Source organism: Amblyomma americanum, chromosome 3 (genome assembly GCF_052857255.1).
Source record: "Amblyomma americanum isolate KBUSLIRL-KWMA chromosome 3, ASM5285725v1, whole genome shotgun sequence".
Taxonomy (NCBI): Eukaryota; Metazoa; Arthropoda; class Arachnida; order Ixodida; family Ixodidae; genus Amblyomma; species Amblyomma americanum.
The window spans coordinates 127293693-127311148 of record NC_135499.1 but is presented as its reverse complement, the minus strand read 5'-3'; the positions used below and the strand labels follow the sequence as shown (position 1 = coordinate 127311148).

Here is a 17456-nt window from a genome sequence, read left to right as displayed (position 1 = left end):
GCACATTTTCGCAGTGAGGCAGGGCTGAGCTAGTCGTCAAGAGGGAGTGCCAGTTCGCTTTGCAGGCAGTTAGTGTTTTCCCTAAGGTACGCGCAGCCGTCTGGCTGAAGTGGGATTTGGATGAAGCAGCAGACTCGCAGCTGCCGCCCGTCATGGGGGTTCTCGGTATATAGTCTCAGCAGTCCTACAAGGAAGGAAGGAGCCTAAGCGTGCGCCAGCCGAGCACAAGTAATTTGATCGGCAGCTGTGCGCTCGTACGGAGAAGCTATTAGTGCTGGCGTATAGCGGGCTGCGCAAGTCGAATGGCTGAGTGCACCACACGAAAAAAAAACGACAATGTTGGCGGTTGACTAGCACAACGGATGCCGATTCTTGCTGCATACACAAGCTGCGTTATATATGCTTGCTTCTACTTTCGGCCGCAGGAAATAGGCTGTGATTAACGATGCTACTGCATTCTTGCAGGCTAGCCGCCAGCGATGATGATGATAAGGGATTGCGATGGATGAGACGATTATGATTCTGAATGAGTCATGGTTCCGTGCTGGAAGCGAGTGTATTTCTTATTATCGTCTCGTTTTAATTAGCCCATTGCAAGTGTAGCTACGTCTTAGAAATCACATCTTCAGGTATAGATGAGATTGAATTTTTTTCGCAGATTCTTTTTGAGACCACCTTAGTGCGTTTCCTCATTTTCATGAGGTCTCGGGAAACCTTCGGGAAGTCGCCCTGAAAGGAGTATGTAGATCGACACCGTATTTTTGGGTGCATGTTTTCTCCTTTGTAATAATGCGTAGGAGGTTAGGAGTATACATGAATCAAAATGTGGTATTCGCTTACGGCCGTTAAAGGATTTGGAAAGAATTTCTTCTCACACCTGTTTCGGTTTCAAGAGCCGAGTGATGAATATACAATGTCGAGGTCTGTATTATGTCACGTGAAGCATTTAAAAAAAATTGCGATGTAATAGCTGCTGCGTCTAATTTCACTGGAACGCTAAAGCCAGCCTGCCGTGAAGAAAAAGAACCGCAACGGGTGGCGAAGCAGCGATAGTATTGCAGTTGTCTCTTATGACGTCAACAGTAGACCATGAGGGGGTGAGGTCTATATAAAATAAAATTTCTTCCGAAGGTGCTGGGAGTTGAACCCAGGACTTTCGAACCTAGGCTGTGCGAACGGCATTGAGCTACTTGGATTCAAATGCTGACACAATAGCGCAGGAAAAGAAAAAAAAATGGCCTGGCTTAGCTAAGGTTAAGCCTAGGATGCGAAGCATAATAGATTTGTGAAAGGGATTCGGTATCGCCTGCCCGTAAGTCAGGCTAGTCTCTTAGTTGTTTAGCAATCTCCTGGAGGAGCGGGAGTTAGCCTTGGTGGTCGCGGCCGCTCGAGTTGAGCCCCGTTTCTCCACAGCTGGCGTGACGTCAGACCACGTGCTCGGCTGCAGCGCCCCTAGCGGGAGGAGCGGGAGTTAGCCTTGGTGGTCGCGGCCGCGCGGCGACCGCGCGAGTTGAGCCAAAGCCTCCTAGAATACTAGAATTCGAGGAGGCTTTGGTTGAGCCCCGTCTCTTCTCAGCTGGCGTGACGTCAGACCACGTGCTCGGCTGCAGCGCCCCTAGCGGGAGTTAGCCTTGGTGGTCGCGGCCGCGCGGCGACCGCGCGAGTTGAGCCCCGTCTCTCCTCAGCTGTCGTGACGTCAGACCACGTGCTCGGCTGCAGCGCCCCTAGCGGGAGGAGCGGGAGTTAGCCTTGGTGGTCGCGGCCGCGCCAGGCTGGGCTATGGTTGAGCTAAGTAGTGTCCCTATTATGCTTCGCATAAAAACCTGGAATCCCAGACAATCCGTGGAATCCCAAGAGATAGGATCTATCATTTCTCTCTTGTCGCTCACTCTGTTGTTTCTGGGTTTTGGTTTGTTTTCTTGTTGTTTGGGGGAGGGGGGGAATCTCCGCACCTCGGCGACTTGAATTATCGCGTAGTCGTTTTCGGGACACTAAGTAAATAACGGAGCGAACATGTGAATGTGTAAGAAATAAGGAAAATGCATCGTTTTGAGCAACTGCCGAGTCAGGGTGTTACGTTCAGCTGTGGTCTCCATCATCGCATTCCTAAACCTGTAGCGGCCCCCTTTTGAGTTTGGTGCTCAGTACGGCAGCTTCCGAGTGGCGAACAGGAGTGAAAACCGAAAAATAACGTTGCGCCTTTATAGCCGCGTTTACATGAATGCGACAGAGAATGCGTTGTGATGACCCCCATAATGCGCAGGTCCACACGGGACGGAGAGGCAAAGAGACACCGTATGGCTCAGTTTAAACAAACAGGTATATTCAATAATTACACATGATTAAGGTTATACATCAGAGGCTGGGGCGTCCGAGCTTACGTGCCGACGACTTCATGGGGGCGATGGAGTGGCTCCGGAGTTGGGCTCGAGCGGTTGCTGGCAGAAGCTGCACGCCGTCGGGCTTCGGCGCTGAAGGCCCTCTTCGCTAACGATGTCGTCCTGAGCGTGTATGCAGTAGAATTTCAATAGTCGTCCGTTTCTTCGAGGATGGTTCACAAACCCTTCCTCTAGTGTCGTTCGGCTTGGAAGATGAACAGGAGGCGAGCTTGTAGATGATGACAGCAGAGCATAATTTTACAACAGAACAAACTTTGCACTACTTTACTCATCGACCGGGCAGGTTAGTGCCTAAGTAGCATCACATTACATGCTAAGCATGGAGCCCCAGCTCAGACTGGACTGCATCCGTTTACATGTGCTTTTAAGCACTTGATTAACAAAGGACTAAGGGCGGTCATTTCCAGTGGCCCGCCCAAAGCATCAATTCTCCAATCCAAAATAACATGCGAGATGGGGACCACCCCTTGGGTTGGGCTTAGCCTCGAACCCAGAGTCTGTTAACAATACAAACTAAATAAACAACAAAAACGCCACCACTCTCTCTCAAGTGAGAGTATACACAGGCTCTCTCTTCGGAGCTAATTCACTAGCGCCTGTCTTCCCACATTCTTGGCGAGTACTGCCTGTCTGACATGTGTCCGTCACGGCCCTTCTGGGAAGCTGTGGGTGCCTTCCCGGCGATAGCCCACGACAAAGGGGGGGGGGGGGGGGGGGAGGGAAAGAATGTCGTCTTCGCGGTAGCGCATAGCGTCGGCTGTGGTACGGCGCGCTCTGGCCCGCTGACAGCTCCCTTGTCCTGGAATGTGCCCGGAAATTGGGGAGGATAAAGCCTGTTTCACCGCGGCGGCGGCGGCGGGTCCGGTTGTTCTGGTCGTCACTCAAAGAGCATGGCTGGGTAATTGATGATGCCGCTGTCACGGGTCTCCGTCTACGCCGCGCCGTCGAACGTGGATCCTCGTAGCACACACGGAATGTCACACTCGCTCACCCTCCAGAAGAATGTTCTCCGAACATTTGAGTCCACGCAGCTCCCCTTGTCTTTCTGAATCGCCTCGCACAGTGCGTCCGACAAAACACTTTTCGCTGCACTCAACACCACTGCACAACACCATATGCCTCCGCTGTCAATACTGGCGTCTCCAGGGGCAGCACTGATCTTCTTTTACAGATAAACATGAAACTCAGCACCCAAGCCTCTCCTTTCTAGTCCAAACTGGACGAAATAAATTTACCACAGTTACAAAGGAGCTCCCACTTCTAGCACGATCACGGCACAGACAAAAAATATAGATAACGAAAGGAAGTAGGGCAGGTTCTGCATGCGCTCCGCATGCTCTCCTGTGAAGGTGTTACTTAATGACAGAAAGGTTTAACTATTAACTCCGATAACTTAACACATACGCATATAGCAATGTTATGAGCTGCGGCATTACACAATTCTAACCAGTTCACAACTCCGCTCTGTTTACGCCATTAGTCCGACTTAGCTTTCCGATTTCGCAGCGGATATCGGCCTTCATGAGTCATACTAAGTAAGTCTGTGCCCCTTGGTCTGCTTTGGGACTCGCGAGGGCTCGTGGCAGGAGCCTCTCCTGGCGTTATCTGCGCGGCAACCTCGCGCGCTTCTTCTTCTAGCAATGCATGAAGTAAATCCGGTGGCATTCCGGCCGTCACCTCGGGCGCCTGCCGAACAAATGCAGGAGAGGGCGTTTCTTGCGAACTATCTGCGCGCTCCGCTTCACTTCTGTCCCCATCAAAATCCGCGCTTTCCCTTTCCTCATTTCGTGAATACTGAACCGGTGCCGACTTGAGGCGATTTGCGTGTATCCTTATCAAACGCCGGTTCACGTCTCGGACTCTGAAGTTTACCGGAGAAAGCTTCTCGACAACCTCGCACGGTCCTCTCCACTTCGTCTGGAACTTACGAGCTAGCCCAATCTGCCTTTGGCAGTTTTCAATGTACACGCTGTCCCCCACATCAAACGGCGCGTCTCTAGCACTGCGATCGTGCACCTCCTTCCTGCGCTTCGCCGCTTTCTTTAAGGACTCCTTTGCGATGTCCCTCCCCACTTGCAAGCGCGATTCTAGCTCAACCTTATAGTCGTCCAGTGAAGCGTATGGGACACGACGGGGGCCCTCTGGCACTTCACTAGGCTGGTCCGGGTCTCGGCCGTAGAGAAGAAAGAATGGCGATTCGCCCGTGCTCTCGTGTGCTGCGGAATTGTAGGCAAACATTGCATACGGGAGCCACAAGTCCCAGTCCCGCTGGTCGCGCGAAACAAAATGCGACAGGAACCCGGCCACGGTTTGGTTCAGTCGCTCCACCGCGCCGTTGCAAGCCGGATGGTACGGTGTTGTCTGCTTCTTAGCGATCTTAAGCAGCTCGCAAACTCTCCTCATTAGCTGCGACACGAAGTTCGTTCCCCGATCTGTCAAGAGTTGCCTCGGGGGTCCATGTCGGAGCACGATCTGTTCGACAAATGCTCTTGCAACCGTGTCTGCCTTCTGATCTGGGAGTGCTACCGCTTCCGCGTATTTTGAAAGGTGATCGACAAATACTAAAATGTACTTGTTTCCGGAAGTGGTCGTGGGCAATGGGCCCATTATGTCCATACCTGTCCGCTCGAAGGGAGCCGAAACCTCAGGGAACGGCTGAATTGGAGCTGGTCTTCGTCCCTTGGGTGTTTTTCTTTCGAGACAGGAATGACACTTCACACAGTAGTCTCTAACATCCTGTCGCATGCCACTCCAAAAGTACAAACGCTCCACACGCCTGCGTGTCTTCGCTACGCCAAAATGACCGGCGCATGGCGCATCGTGAAACGCGCGAAGAACCCTTTCTGTCCACGACCGAGGTATGACGACTCTCTCCCAAGCGGTTTTCTCTGGTCTCCCTTTCCTGGTTGGCCTCGTGCGCCGACACAGGGTGCCGTCTTTGTCAATGAAATAACCTAGCTGTTCGGGGTGAGACGGTGCGCCCTCTAAGCTTTCGATTATTCGCTTCAGGTCAGGATCTTTGCACTGCTCTGTGCGTAATTCGGCGGGGTCGACTACGGGGACAAACTCATCTATAGCTGCCACGGCAGCTGTGCGGCTGAGTGCATCAGCATTCAGATGTGTCTTTCCTGACTTGTGCTCAACTTCAAAGCAGTATTCCTGCAGGTGTAGATTCCATCTAGCGAGTCGCGAGCTAGGGTCCCTGACACTCATCACCCATTTCAGAGGATGGCAGTCTGTGACTAGCTTGAATTTGCGGCCGTAAAGGTAGCATCTGAAGTGCTTTACTGCCCAGACAACGGCGAGGCACTCCCTTTCCGTAGCTCCGTACTTTTGCTCTGTGGGGCTCAGCTGTCGGCTAGCAAAAGCAACGGGATGTTCTTTGCCCTCGATAACCTGAGATAGCATGGCACCAACTGCGAACTTTGACGCATCTGTGGCCATAACGAAGGGCAAACTAAAATCCGGGTGGCGCAACAGCGGTGCACTCATTAGCTTCCTTTTCAGGGCCCCAAAAGCATTCTCCGCGTTTTCGTCCCAGCGAAAGGCGACATTTTTGGCTGTTAAGGCGGTGAGCGGCTTAGCGAGCTTGGCGAACTCCTCTATGTGCCTTCGGTAGTAACCGATCAGGCCGAGAAACTGCCGGACCTGGCGGACGCTAGTCGGGGATGGAAAATCCGAGACACACCTTAGTTTCTCAGGGTCCGGTCGCACGCCGTCAGCTGAAACAACGTGCCCGAGGTATTTCACCTCGTTTTTGAGGAATTGGCACTTAGAGGGCTTCAGCTTGAGACCCGCTGCTCTTAGTCGCACCAAAACCTGCTCAATATCGCGCAAATGGTTATCAAAACTGTCACTGTATATGATAATGTCATCCATATACACGAAGCACAGCCTCCCCAGAAGACCTGCCAGGATAACATCAGCGGTTCTCTGCCAGACAGCAGGGCTGTTGGCCAGACCCATCGGCATTCTTTTCCATTCATAGTGCCCTGAGGGCGTGTTGAATGCCGTTTTCTCGGCATCTGCCGGATCCATTGCTATCTGCCAGAATCCCGCCGCCATGTCCACTACCGTGAAGTACCTGGCAGAGCCCAGCTGAGAAAGCGTCTCCTGTATATTGGGGATGGGGTATGGATCGATGCGAGTTACGGCATTTAGTTTGCGGTAGTCCACTACCAATCGATACGAGCCATCTGGCTTTTCCACCAATAGTGCTGGTGCTCCCCAGGGTGACTTTGAGTGTTCGACAATGCCGCGATCAATCAGGTCCTGCACCTGCCGCTCCATCTCCTCACGTTGGGAGTAAGGAATCCTGTACGCACGCTGGTAAACGGGCGATGAAGTGCCGGTTTCTATCCTGTGCTTTATAACGCCACAGCAGCCCAAATCCAGGTTGGACGCGGCGAATACCTCCGAGTAGTCGTTCAGCAAACCAGCCAGAGCCTCCCTCTCCCTGGATTTTACGTGAGAAAGATCGAACGACACCTTTGGAGCAGCCGAAGGACTAGCATGCTCTACAGTTGCGAGTACCGTATCGGTGGGCTCACGTTGCTCTATCGCAGAGGTGAAGAAAGCCAATGTTTTGTTCTTGGGAAGGCTCAGTGGCTGCTGGCTACAGTTAACCACCCGTAGGGGCACTCTGTGGGCGTCATTAACTGTCACGAGGCACGCGGCTGCCTTCAGGCCATTGCTGAGAGAGTCGACCGGCTCAAGCACTCCCACGGCGCCGCTCTCTACATCTGAAGGCACAAACGCGTACAAAATGTGCTCCGACCAAGGAAGGACGACCGCCTCCTCGACCAGCCGGACGGCAACCCGCGAATATACCTTCTCCAATGATCCCACTGTTTGACGGGTGTCAATATCGGTAATGCGAATCTCAGCCCCTCTCCTGTTCAAAAACGGAACTTTTGAGCCGCCCGCATTAACCTCTTCCTCAGAGAATGAGACTACTACCTTCCCTTTTCTCAAAAAATCCTGCCCTAATATACCTGACACTCCGTTTGGCAGAGACACCGTGTCCGGGCATACGTAGCAGGGGTGCTCCAATGCAATTCCGCCGAGAGAGAAGTGTAACCGGTAGAGTCCACTTATGCCAAGAGGATCCCCCGTTATGCCTACAAATTTGGTTGCCATACCACCAGACGCTTCCAACACCTCGCGGTCCCCCTTCCTTCGAAGCGTGTTAAAACTGCTCTCCTTAAGCAATGTCACCTTTGACCCCGTATCTATCAACAATTCCATACAACAACCATTTAACTTGCAACGCACAACAGGGCATGCCTCGTCGGCCACACAAACTACCACCACCTCATCATCTACTGCTCCCTCCCCACGCTCCTCAGGCTGGGGAGGACTAACTAGTTTTTTGACTCGGTATCTGGAGCCCCGCTGTAGGCTTGCTTAGGGCGTGTCTCGCCTGCTTCTCTTTGTGGCTCCCCACGGCGCACGTTTTGGCAGAACCTGGCGATGTGTCCGCGACCCTGGCAAGCGAAGCATACGATTTCTTCAAAATCTCGCATACCGCGCCTGTAGCTTTGTGGCGGTCTCCGGTTTCCAGCGAATGGGCGCTGTTGAGCGCGCGCTTCAACCTGGCATTCTACCTGCTGAGATAGCAGCTGTTCTAAGCGATCTAACCGCTCTGTCAAGAGAGCAACCTCAGGGTTGGGCACCGCTCTCTCTATGACGCGTACTCTCGCTGCGGCTGTCGTTAACGCCTCATTTTGTTCCTCATCCAATGCGGCCTCCGCGGCTTGGTCGAAATTGCTCGGCTTGCGCGAGAGCACGAACCGGCGCACGGGGTCTTGCAGACCAGCCACGAACAAAGCGGTCATTTCCTCTTTAAGTATATCCTCCGCGTATTTCTTCTTAAGCTGGTCTCCTTCCTCCTCCCTGCTTAACGTATCGCGCGCTAAGCGCTGAAGCCGCGACGCAAACGTTCGCACGTCCTCCCCTACCATCTGTCCGGCGTCACGGAACCTCTGTACTCGCACGTGACGTGGTTCAGTGTCAAAATGCTCAAACGCGAGCTTCTTAAATTCCGCAAATGATTTTGTGGATTTTACTTTTTCGTCTCGCCATTCCCAGCATTTCAGCATCGGACCATCCCCCCATTTTCCCAATCTCTTCTAGCATGGAAAAGAAATCGCAGATTGGAACCCCTGTCTTATCTCCCGTAAACGTCGGAATGACGCTTCCTAATGCCAGCATGCTTGCTCCGAGCGACGGCTGTGGAGTGGGAGCTCCCTCAGATACAGTCATTTTTTTTTTTCAAGCCCTGCAGTGCCTCAAGCCTCTCAAATGGGGGTAAAAGTCCCACAATCAGTCCCGTGATTCCCTTTTGATTACAATTTTGAAGTCATGAATGTCACAGCATTCAGAGGACATTTGCTTTTGAGACCCCACTTCTGACACCAGTGTGATGACCCCCATAATGCGCAGGTCCACACGGGACGGAGAGGCAAAGAGACACCGTATGGCTCAGTTTAAACAGGTATATTCAATAATTACACATGATTAAGGTTATACATCAGAGGCTGGGGCGTCCGAGCTTACGTGCCGACGACTTCATGGGGGCGATGGAGTGGCTCCGGAGTTGGGCTCGAGCGGTTGCTGGCAGAAGCTGCACGCCGTCGGGCTTCGGCGCTGAAGGCCCTCTTCGCTAACGATGTCGTCCTGAGCGTGTATGCAGTAGAATTTCAATAGTCGTCCGTTTCTTCGAGGATGGTTCACAAACCCTTCCTCTAGTGTCGTTCGGCTTGGAAGATGAACAGGAGGCGAGCTGTAGATGATGACAGCAGAGCATAATTTTACAACAGAACAAACTTTGCACTACTTTACTCATCGACCGGGCAGGTTAGTGCCTAAGTAGCATCACATTACATGCTAAGCATGGAGCCCCAGCTCAGACTGGACTGCATCCGTTTACATGTGCTTTTAAGCACTTGATTAACAAAGGACTAAGGGCGGTCATTTCCAGTGGCCCGCCCCAAAGCATCAATTCTCCAATCCAAAATAACATGCGAGATGGGGACCACCCCTTGGGTTGGGCTTAGCCTCGAACCCAGAGTCTGTTAACAATACAAACTAAATAAACAACAAAAACGCCACCACTCTCTCTCAAGTGAGAGTATACACAGGCTCTCTCTTCGGAGCTAATTCACTAGCGCCTGTCTTCCCACATTCTTGGCGAGTACTGCCTGTCTGACAGGTGTCCGTCACGGCCCTTCTGGAAGCTGTAGGTGCCTTCCCGGCGATAGCCCACGACAAAGGGGGGGGGGGAGGGAAAGAATGTCGTCTTCGCGGTAGCGCATAGCGTCGGCTGTGGTACGGCGCGCTCTGGCCCGCTGACAGCTCCCTTGTCCTGGAATGTGCCCGGAAATTGGGGAGGATAAAGCCTGTTTCCCCGGGGCGGCGGTGGGACCGGTTTTTCTGGTCGTCACTCAAAGAGCATGGCTGGGTAATTGATGATGCCGCTGTCACGGGTCTCCGTCTACGCCGCGCCGTCGAACGTGGATCCTCGTAGCACACACGGAATGTCACAGCGTCTTGCGTCGATTTTTCGAGAGAAAAAGCGGGTTTTGAAAATGGAAGGCGCCATTCGTCTCCTACTCACTACCTCGATGTTTTTTTGCACTTTCCCTCAAAAAGTGGACTGGAGTCGACTTCTGCCGCATTCATGTAAACGCGACTTATGACCGGTCGACCTCAGCTTGTGAGTGGTGTAATGCGTAAATGCGTCGCGCGCTTCCTCTGCGGGGAAAAGTTGCTCCTGCACGTTTTGGGGGAGCCTGAATAGACAGTTTTAGCTGTGCGTACGCAAAGAGTTAGCGTACGCGAGGAGTTTGCGGGGACGGTAGTGCGCATGCGCAGAACGCAAGCGCAAGCCTTGCGTCTTGCGTACGGTAGCCTTGCGTACGGTAGCCAGCGGAGTTTGCGTTGGCGCGCTTGCGTGGCTTGCGTACGCTAACTTTGACAAGATGGCGGCGCCCTGCTCGCCCGCTTCGGAATAAATACATGTCGCCGCTGGATTCTTCGACGCAATAGCTCGCTCAAATGGTAGCGGTTCGCTTTTATTTCGCCTAATCTTGCGCACACGTAGTGGTATAAGCGATAACTAGCCCCTGTTTTTCAGATAATTTGGCGATCTTCAAGCTCCTAGGCCTAACTATATTCAGTGTGTTTTCCTCGTAGCAACGACACCTGGCGAAGCAGTTTTCTAACTTTTAGCCAGATCTTGCATTTTCTTCGGTTTGCATAGTTTTTCTTCTTGGAACAAAAAGGCTCCCAATGCACTCACAGTAGTTATCAGTAATCACGGATGAAATTTTCTTCAACCGAGCGTTGATGTGGTTTGACTTCTTGTCACTAGATGGCGCCACGTGCGCCTGAGGGAAGCTACGGCACGGTCAGCTAAAACTATACTTCGGAGCGGACAGCGTAACGCACGCAGCGCCGTAGCTCTTTTGGTACGCTAGCACTTGCGTACGCACAGCTAAAACTGTCTAATGTCGCGAGGGAGCCTGCATAAGGCTGGTTGACACTGGCGAGTCGCAAACGTCGCGCGACCGATTTCGGACTATTAGTTACGGTTTCCGAAGCGCTGGGAAAGTGGGGAGGGAGCGTAACAAATCGATTTAAACCTGTCGCGCGACCACCGCGACTCGCCAGTGTGAACCCTGGTTCACATGCAAGCGACTGGGCGAATTGAGCGGCGCGTCGCAGCGCAAATTTCCAAGTGGTTGGAACTTCGTCGCTATGGCCACTCGAGCCACTGCGGCGACTCGGAACAGGTTTTTGCGCCGCGACGGCAGGGTTCGCTGGCGTTTTCGCTTGCGTGCGAAACAGGCTTCAGAGTATAGTTTTTGCTTACAACAGTAGACAGTTTTAGCTGTGCGTACGCAAGTGCTTGCGTACGCAAAGCGCTACGGCGCTGCGTGCGTTACGCTGTCCGCTCCGAAGCATAGTTTTAGCTGACCGTGCCGTAGCGTCCCTCAGGCGCACGTGGCGCCATCTAGTGACGAAACGTCAAACCACATCAACGCTCGGTTGAAGAACATTTCATTCGTGATTACTGATAACTAGTGTGAGTGCATTGTGAGCTTTTTTTGTTCCAAGAAGAAAAAACTATGCAAACCGAAGAAAATGTAAGAACTGGCTAAAAGCCAGAAAACTGCTTCGCCAGGTGTCGTTGCTACGAGGAAAACACACTGCATATAGTTAGGCCTAGGAGCTTGAAAATCACCAAATTATCTGAAAAACAGGGGCTAGTTATCGCTTATACCACTGTGTGTGGGGCAAGAGTAGGCGAAATAAAAGCGGAGCGCTACCATTTGAGCGAGCTATTGCGTCGGAGAATCCGGCGGCGACATGTTTTTATTCCGAAGCGGGCGAGCAGGGCGCCGCCATCTTGTCAAAGTTAGCGTACGCAAGCCACGCAAGCGCCGCAACGCGAAGTCCGCTGGCTAGCGTACGCACGCAAGACGCAGGGCTTGCGCTTGCGTTCTGCGCATGCGCACTACCGTCCCCGCAAACTCCTTGCGTACGCACAGCTAAAACTGTCTAGTGCCTATACTGTTTGGCGCGCTTAAATGTTGCAGACAAGTGCGTTTCTGAATGGCAACGCTTCCTCGCGGGAGGGAGGGGAGACAGCGCAAGGGGCGCGACTGCGAACTAGCGTGCAGACAAAAAAGGGCTCTTCCAGAAAGAGAGAGAGAGAGAAAAGAGGCGCGGCAGCCGGCAAGGCGAAATGCTTTCGTTGTGACAGAGCCATCGGGATCCGCCGCTGCGCTGCGTCTCGCGAATTGCGTGCAGCACTCCGGCAGGGGCGAGAGCGTGCGATTTTCTACAGCGTATTCTGCTGGAACAAAGGCCGCCTGTCGCATTTTGCGAAGAAAGTGCACCGGCGACCTGAATCGTTGCTCGAATGCGCTTGGAGACTACAGGACGTCGTGTCAAATAAGGAAACTCCAGAGCCTTGATTAGTTCAAGCGATTAATGTATACGAGGGTCGTTCGGAGCAGGCGGGGGTCGCGGAATGGTGTGATCTCGCTGGGGTGCCCTGCGTTCTAGGCGGTGGTTTCTTGCCGTTGCGTCGTTTCAGCTGCGTACCGACGGTGCTGCACTGAAATTCGGTGAGTAGTACAGACGTTCGCGTTAGGGTTCTCCTTCTTCCCTCTCTTCTTTCCGCTCTTTTCTCAATGCGCTTTTGCGCCGTGCCGAGAAGGGAGAAATAAAATGAGATAAAAGAAAAAAATCATACAAGAACGAACGGCTTTCCAGTCAAAGGGATGCTGTCCCGAAAGGCTGGCTTTCCCGCGCGATTTTTCGGCCCTGTTCCCGGAAGGGCGCCGTCTCCGATCTTTGCGATATGGCGCTCGTGCACACAGCGAGCCGCAATGTCGGGAGGACAGCCACGGTTTTGTTCGGTCTGCGAGTCGATTTGCGTCCGCGGTCCCGTATCGTTTATTTCGGAAGTTGCTGGGACAAGTAGCAACAGCAGCCAACTCGAACGAGGTGCAGTCTCAGTTCCACCGGCGCTGATGCATATCTGTGCAAGCTACAACCACAGCGTTTGTTTCTCACTTTTCTGATCAGTAAACCCCGAGCAAGATCTTGCGGTGTTTATGTGTTTGTGCTGAGTGAAATAAATAAGATGAATCAAATAAAGTAACTGCTTGGCGAGGAAAGGTGAATCAAGTGTATGCGTTTTCTCACGGTTCTATATGCTAATGAGTTGGCTTGTTATTAGGAAGGAAATAAAAAATATAAATTTTAAAAATTACTGCTTTCACCTTTTCCAAGCACGTAAGTATAGTCCCAAGTGCCCTCTAATTTTTGTGCTGTGCTTTCCCACCGCCTTTCTAACCTCAATTCCGTTTGATTCGGCTTAAAGGTAGAGATCGTCTCTCTTCTTGTGTACTGTTATTCTCTTCGAGCTGCCAGTTAGCTGCCCGACCTGGGGCTGTTTTATGAGTAGCTTTTGGAGGGGCGTTTCGATCTGAGCAATGTAGCTGTTCAGTTTCTTCGTCGTAAAAAAAATAAAGAAATGTGTGAGGGTCAATGCCGTTTTTCAGAATAAAAACATATCTTGAAAAAAGGATAATTGCCCATTAGCATCCACCCATTTACGCCCCTTAATCAGTAATTACCCCTTTTTTTAACGTACCGTATACTATATCGTAGGGGATTCCCCTACCCATCTTGGAGTAAAATAAATCACATAGCGTGTCAGGTGGTAGTGGTGAGAGATTCTTGACGATTATGATAGGAGAAGGGGGACGCAGCGCGTTGGCTCCTTTCATATCATAATAATCAAGAATCTCTCACCACCAGCTGGCGCTCTGTGGGATTTATTTTATTCCAAGATGGGTAGGGGAATCCCCTACGATCGAGTATGCGGTACGTTTAAAAAATGGGGTGGTGAGCGGGAGGCCCACCCGCCCCCCCCCTCTCGAATCCAACCCTGCGTCCAATCAGTTTGGCGTCGGACCGCGCGCCTCGGCGCTAAGTTCTCTCCGCTCGACGTCAGGGCGCGCCGCGGCGCAGCCGCCGAGCCGGCCAAAGGGCGTTCTCGCGGAGAGAGGGAGTGGCGAGAGAGAGGGGACGGCGGCGGTTTAGAAGCCGCGAGCGCTGTTTCGTCGACGCTGGGAAGCCGTGTGGCTGCATGTCTGTGTGCGCGCGCGAGCGCCACTGACGCCGGAGGCTTTGCCGTTCTCCTTCGCCGTGCGACGGCCACTGTCAGCTGCCGCGCCGACTCTTTTTTTTTCCACCGTGTGCCCTCTGACTCGTCTCTTCTTTTTCTCTCCTCATCGCTTTCTTTCTGCTTCCCCTTGTTCTTTCTTTTATTCCTTACTTTCAGTTTCTCTTTCACCCTGCGGCTGTCTGTCGTGGAGTTGAGTTACTCGTGCAACAACTGCCCGGCCCCGGATTTGAACTTCGCCCGTCGTTGTGTGCCTACGGTGCGAGTTTGACAGCAGTGCGCACGTCCGTCAACGTTCGGTCTTTACTTTTTTTTTTCTTCCCCGTTTCTTACCTTCGCCTTTTTTTTTGCTTGTTTTGTGCTCTTCGCGCCGTTCTGCGGCCCTCACCGCCGGTGTGGTTGGTGGTTCGTTGCTCGGAGCACGAACGCGGCACTTGTGTTTGAAATGCCCGTCCTCGTACGGCGCGTTTGCATCGACAATTTTTGTGCGCTGGTGCCTCGGAGCGTTTGGATTACGTGCCTAATTCAGTGACAACGGACGCCGTGGACGTCGGTGAGTTGGACTGGTCAGCTTCTCTCATTGCGTTAATAGCTCGCAGTATATGAAGGCGGTGGTGCTCGCGTCTGTCAAAGAAAGGACGAATTATTTCCATCCTTATTAATGTTTGTTATTATACTCTTATAATAGTAGGCCACCGCGGTGGCTCTTGTGGTTATGGCGCTCGGCAGCTGTCCCGAATGACGCGGGCTCAATTACCGGCCGTGGCGGTCGAATTTCGATGAAGGCGAAATTCTAGAGGCCCGTGTGCTGTGCGATGTCAGTGCAGGGTAAATACCCCAGGTGGTCGAAATTTCCGGAGGCCTTCACTCCGGCGTCCCTCATAGCCCGAGTCGCTTTGGGGCGTTAAACCCCCATAAATCATCTTTTAATAATGATAAATCTTGCCGGTACTCATCCACGGGCAGAAACGTGGAGGGTAACGAAAAGGGTTCAGCTTAAGTTAAGGACAACGCAGCGAGCCGTGGAAAGAAAAATGGCAGGTGTAACGTTAAGAGACCAGAAGAGGGCAGAGTGGGTGAGGGAACAAACGCGTGTTAATGACATTCTAGTCGAAATGGAGATGAAGAAATGGGCTTGGGCAGGGCTTGTAAGGCGAAGGCAACCACTGATTCTTAAGGGCAACGGAGTGGATTCCAAGAGAAAACAAGTGTAGCAGGGGGCGGCAGAGAGTTTGGTGAGCGGTTGAGATTCGGAAGTTAGCTGGCATACGGTGGGCGCAGTTGGCAAAACACAGGGTTAATTGGAGAGACACGGGAGAGGCCTTTGTCCTGCAGTGGACGTAGTCAGGCTAATGATGATGATGAATAAAAGCCGGTAGGTAACGGTCTCTGAGGCTCTTGGGTAGAGAGCAGTACGTTATGGTTACAACCGACACCAGGACTGGTCAAACGATCTTGATGTAAGCAACTTAAAGTTTATGCAGGTCGCGAAATTCTGTGCCACTTAAGCGTCTGCATGTCTTCCTTTGTGCGCATCCATGCTTGCTTTGTCTTGGTAGGTTGTATACGCGTAGGCGTCATTTGCGGCACACGATCTCGCTATTTCCACGCGGAGTTTGTTGGGTTAGTTCATCTTTCGATCTGGAGGAAGTGGACCAGTTTGGGCTTCCACTCAAGGCATGTCCCAGCACACAAAAGACGAGTGGGGTAAATTCGTGGATTGATAGAAACGGAATGGCCAAGTAAGGTGGCTCTGTTTTGTGCTGGCCTGTCGACGAGGTGACTTCGTATACATCCGAACTCTGTTGCTGTATACGGCCGGTGCACACGCACTTCACTTCTATGAATACATTTCTCGTGTAATAAATGAGAATTTCTTTTAATGTGGTGTAATTTCCGCAACACCACAAAAGCTGGGGTAAGTACAGTTTTTTTCGGTACTCGTGTCCAGGTTTTCTGGGTTGGATAACGGTAATTGTCTTAGTGCTGTGGATTTTTTAAACCGTTATTTTGGGCCTTGTATATCTGTATTATAAATGTGAGGAACTGCTCCGGAGGAAGCGTGACGTGACCGCCGCGGTTTCATCAATTGCGCGCTCATACACCCATACATGGTCAGTATAAGGCGTCCTACAGGTCCGCTTCCTGTATACGCCCGTACCGCCGTATTTCATTTGATTCCAAAGTTAAAATACGCTCGTCGTAAGGCATTCGGTGCCTCCACCAATTTTCCGCGTTCGTAAAAGAACATAAAGAAAGGACTGAGCTGAGAGTGCGTGAATTGAGTGTTAGTATACCCCTTCCCCGAGCTGCCGTGCACCTATATGCACTTGGGGGATATTTCGTGCGGCCAGGTGCGCAGCTCTGGGAACTCGCTCATTTCCAGAGCATCGGTCAACACCGGACGTCGCTACGCCTCCCATACGTGGTGGGATTAAGCGTAGAAGAATGTTGGCGTGAAGCTTCTGTGCGCATTTCAGGTGCCCTGCAGTGCGCGTTGTCAGGCTGAAGATGATGATGAGAACGCGAGGGGACTTGCGAAGCCGCGCTTAGTGAGCCTCCCTGCTCGGCCCACGCCCCTGCTGTACAGTGTGTACACCCCTGCTTTCAGGTCGCGTAGGCGCCAGTGCGCACTTCACGGTGTGCGGCTAAGCCTGCGCTCGAGGAGTTACCGCGGTTGCGAGGAGAGAGGTGAGCTCTGTTCGAGTGTCGCCTTATCGCGACTTTGCCTTATCGCGTGAGCACACGCGCGATCCGGGGCGCGCAGATAGGGGACGTCAACTTTCGATGCATCGGAAGCGGTGTGATAAGCTTGCTTGCGCTGCTGCTGCGGCTACTCCCAGGCGCGTCTCTCTGCGGGAAGCTCGGCGCCGGCCATTGTTGTCGGTGGCTGACGTATGGAGGAGCTGCGACGCTTCGTCGGGCTTTAGTCGCGGTCCCGCTATACTCGCATATAGCTCGCTATTCGTTGTTCGTTCCGACGCGAGGCTTCCGAAGTGAAAAAGCAAGGGAAGGTGACTCTGTCAACCGCAGTGTAGGAACTCCGTGTACGTGAATAGGACAACCTTCGTACATTTAATGTGCGCAGATTTCAGCAAAAAGCAGATATGCGCCGAGAAAGAAAACATCGTCTAATTATGACCAATCTCCTTCGACCGCGGGGTGAATCTCCAGCGTTGCGGTGCATGCGAGTAACGTGAGACCTCACCAGGAGTATCCTGCGGTCTACCGTGAAAGCGGCTTTCTTCCTGTGGGTACGGTGTAGCCTTATGGGCGATGCGGCCTAGGGAGTATTATTTTTATCTCCTGTTTTTACTTTATGTGCATATAGTGTGTAAGTAATATGCGCGCGT

General features: G+C 52.4%; 1 protein-coding gene across 4 annotated transcripts in view; it reads left to right on the top strand.

The window, feature by feature from the left end:
• Positions 1-17456, top strand: part of Ptpmeg (protein tyrosine phosphatase Meg) — a 267518-nt gene that overhangs the window by 30489 nt on the left and 219573 nt on the right. The window contains exon 1 of one of the 4 annotated variants that reach the window (XM_077657836.1): positions 13988-14656. The exons of 2 other annotated variants lie outside the window; for them this stretch is intronic. The gene's annotated coding sequence lies outside the window, so the exon portion shown is untranslated. Of the gene's footprint in view, positions 1-13987; positions 14657-17456 lie in introns of those variants that run through there. One more of the 4 variants, XM_077657838.1, reaches the window with a different exon arrangement.